This window comes from Perna viridis, chromosome 15 (assembly GCF_037379345.1).
Source record: "Perna viridis isolate PV_CMFRI_1.1 ecotype Kerala chromosome 15, ASM3737934v1, whole genome shotgun sequence".
NCBI lineage: Eukaryota > Metazoa > Mollusca > Bivalvia > Mytilida > Mytilidae > Perna > Perna viridis.
In genome coordinates, this window is record NC_142459.1 from 16,362,583 (window position 1) to 16,366,838 (window position 4,256).

General features: G+C 38.9%; 1 pseudogene; it reads left to right on the plus strand.

The window, feature by feature from the left end:
* Positions 1-223: 223 nt before the first annotated feature.
* LOC148597163 (uncharacterized) lies at positions 224-3,426 on the plus strand (annotated as a pseudogene).
* The last annotated feature ends 830 nt before the right edge of the window (positions 3,427-4,256 follow it).

The window sequence follows — 4,256 nt, forward strand, 5'->3', positions numbered from 1 at the left end:
TGTGCCTTTGCTTACACTTTAATTGTTTAGCCTTAGGTATTTTTGCTATTGTATAGTTACTTGTTCTTATAATACTTATAATTTCCCGCGTTTCGAAGTATAGAGGAAAATCATTGTATTAACGGTTCATATGTCTCGTGATATTGTGTGACTTGTATATCACGTGTGTTTTTAATAGTGCGGGAAATTTTTTCCATTTAAATCATTCTCTAGCCATCTTCAGTAAAGTCAACATGGACACCGATATAGGAAGCCCGGTTAGGGCGGCCATTTCTCGCGAAGTGAAAACCGCTGTTTCTTCTTCACAGCAGGAGTTATTAAGTAGCATTACTACAGTTATGGACACTAGACTCGCTTTGTTCCAGACGAACATACAACAAACACAACAGGAAATTTCGCAAACGCAAATGACAAAAATTGAGGAAACAATGACTGACAGTTACACATTTCAAAGAAAGAGAAACGAGAACCAATATCGTCACGAAGTTAAAGTGTTATCCAAACTAAAGGAAGCTAAATCGTGTTTGGAAGTTCCAGATCTTAGTTATGATGCTGTGCAGAGCGCGAAGACAAAAATCGCCGAAGGTATTGACATAGTGCGCGAGAGACAGACGTTAATTAAACTCGCAGATTCCTCCCAGTTGGGTTGGAAAGTTGTTACTGAGTTCGTCGCTAACCCAATTGCCGACGATTCAGAAGATGAAAAGAAAATGTTGAGGGATCAATCGAGAGCGGAACGCAAAAACAAGGCCGAAAAATTTAAAATTAAAGGCAAAGGCAGAGGCACGCCTTACTCAAGGAACACATTAGAAAGGGAGGAAACGGCTGCTAAGCCTGGAAGGTATTTCCAGTGTGGAAAGAAGGGTCACTTAGCGGACACTTGTCCGGAGAAGAAATCTAAGATGAGTATTTGTTCATTTTTATTTAATTTGCCTAATGATATAATTGACAATAATAAAGTAATGTCTGCTTCGATTTCTGAACAAAATTTATCAGTCAACAAAACACACGCAGAAATGTGTATTGAAACTTCTACAAACGTTTCACATGAGCAATTTTTACCTGACATAACACCTGTTTCTCCATTCGGAAGGCTCAAGGCCAATTTCAATAATTGGAAATTGATTACCGATAATGTTCACGTGCTTGACATAATAGATAACGGTTACAAAATACCTTTTAAATCAGATCCAGAACAGGCGCATTTAAAAAACAACAGATCGTTTTTATTATCGAAAGGTTGCATTTCAGAAGTTAAAGATAAACCATATGTTATTAATCCATTAACTATAGCGTTTAACAAGTCAAGTAAACCCAGACTTGTTCTAGATTGCAGACACATAAATAAACACTTGTTTACATTTAGATTTAAGTACGAAGAGACTACAGTCGCTCGTGAGATGTTTCATAAAAATGATTTTTTATATAGTTATGATCTTAAACAGGCATATCATCATATTCAAATATGCGATATACACAAAACATTTTTAGGTTTTTGTTGGATATTGAGTGGTGTACAAAAGTATTACGTTTTCAATGTCTTACCATTTGGTTTAGCCACAGCTGGTTTTATCTTCACAAAAGTCTTGCGTTAAGCAGTAAAACACTTGAGGTCAAATGGCCAACGAATTATTATGTATTTAGATGATGGATTGGGAGGAGGCACTGATTTTGATTCATGTTTGAATAGTAGCCTCATAGTTAAGACTCAATTAGAGAAACTTGGGTTTTTAATTGCACATGAAAAGTGTTGTTGGGAACCTAGCCAAAAGTTAAAATGGTTACGATATATTTGGTTTTGTTTGTTGGGGTTTAACGTCCGAGCAGCAATATTTCAGCTATATTCAGATGATGAACATGAAATTGATGATAAAATGAACATGAAATGAAAAAAAGGAAGGATGGGTCACAAGGATAATAGGGTCGACAAATTTTGATTGCCACTGGAAAAAGGGGGGATGGGTAAGGTCGGGCAATTTAGCCTCCTGTGGCGGAGCGCAAAGGTTCCTACTCCTATCGAATACCACAGCAGGATTCTTTAACGTGCGAGGAACGTGGCATCTTTCCCAACACGGTGCACCACTATGGTTTGCGGTCAGGTTTTCCGTATTATAGCCTGACAACCCCAGCATGTAACACGCCAGGGGTACCCCATTCCACCACCTGGGGCACATATCCCAGTTGCTCTGTGGGCAGAGCGCCCAGCCCCCGGCTAGGTTTCTGAGTACTATTTAGTCGCCTTATACGACAAGCTTAGCGCTCCTGCAGGCCTATTCTTTTAACACCTGGACCTGCACGGGGCACGATATATTTGGGACACTAACATTGGAAAAATATTTGTCAGTGATGAAAGGGTAGATAAAGCTGAAAACAGTGTTGTAAAATTTTTAAAAAAGATCAGCGAAGGAAACATATTAGTTTGGGCAAGAGTTTTAGCCAGTATTATAGGTCAGTTGATATCCATGCAAATTGTTCTTGGAACTAATGTCAGATTGTACAGTTGTGTACAGGACAGGGCCAGTTGGAGTGCTCGTGTCAAAATTACCAGAGGCAATAGATGAACTTCAATTTTGGGAAAGTTCATGTAGAAATTTAAATGATATGGGTGTTGATAAGAACACAGTTAATTTCAAAGAATGATTGATTGATTGTTGTTGTTTATTGCCGTTTCGGCGACCAGGGCCATATCACGGCAAGAACATTTAATGCAAGGAAAATATTAATTTCAAAGAAATATTTGATGTTGAAATATTTTGTGACGCCTCAGATGTAGGCTTTGGTGGACTTGTGTCCAATGATTTTAGTGCTCATTTTGAGAGCCAGAAAGTATTTGGAAACTGGGTAGCCAATGAACCTTTTGAAAGTTCAACTTGGCGAGAACTTGAGGCCGTTAGAAGGGTTTTGAATACATGTAATAACGACATGGTAAACAAATCCGTGAAGGTAAACACGGATAACAAAAATGTAGTTCAAATTTTGAAGGTAGGTAGCAAAAAGAGAAATTTGCAAAATATAGCTATTGATATACTCAATGAATGCAAACAAATAAAAATGACTATACAAACTAATTGGGTACCTAGATTGGAAAATACACAGGCTGATAAATTGAGTAGATATACTGATTATCACGACTGGGGCATAAGCCAAGATTTATTTTTGAAATTTGATTCAAAATGGGGACCCCACGACGTTGATAGGTTCGCAACGCATTATAATACACAATGTTTGCGATTTAACTCGAAAATATGGTGTCCGGGGACAGAAGCCATTGACGCCTTTGGTCAATCATGGCAAAGCGATATAAAATGGTTGGTGCCTCCACCTTCGCAGGCTGCTAAGGTAGTAAACAAGATGGTTTTCGAGAAGGCACAGGGTACTTTGATACTACCAGAATGGAAATCGGCCCCATATTGGCAGCAGCGCTAAGCTTGTCGTATAAGGCGACTAAATAGTGCTCAGAAACCTAGCCGGGGACTAGGCGCTCTGCCCACAGAGCAACTGGGATGTGTGCCCCAGGTGGTGGAATGGGGTACCCCTGGCGTGTTACATGCTGGGGTTGTCAGGCTATAATACGGAAAACCTGACCGCAAACCATAGTGGTGCACCGTGTTGGGAAAGATGCCACGTTCCTCGCACGTTAAAGAACCCTGCTGTGGTATTCGATAGTAGTAGGAACCTTTGCGCTCCGCCACAGGAGGCTAAATTGCCCTACCTTACCCATCCCCCCTTTTTCCAGTGGCAATCAAAATTTGTCGACCCTATTATCCTTGTGACCGATCCTTTTTATTTTTCATTTCATGTTCATTTTCTGAATATAACAAATATTGCTGCTCGGACGTTAAACCCCAACAAAGAACTAAACGTATTAACGGTAAACCAATAATTAAGAAAGACCCAGTTGACAGCGAGATGCTTATTAACTTGTGTAATATGTTTGAAAATTCATGTGATCTTTTGGTAGTAAGAGATTTGACAATGATTCTTTTACGCTACGCTGGTTTTCTTCGTTTTGACGAATTAAGCTCTTTGACTTGTAAAAATGTTAAATTTTTTGACAATTATCTTTCTATTTTTCTTCCTAATAGCAAAACTGATCAGTATAGGCAAGGTAACGAGATTTTGATTTCCAAAGGCAATAGTACCGCCTGTCCTGTAAACATGTACAAACGTTATTTATTATTGTCCGGCTTGGACAGTAGCTCTGAGCATTTTTTGTTTTAACCTATTTTTAAATCTAAGGGTAATGCTAAGCTCAT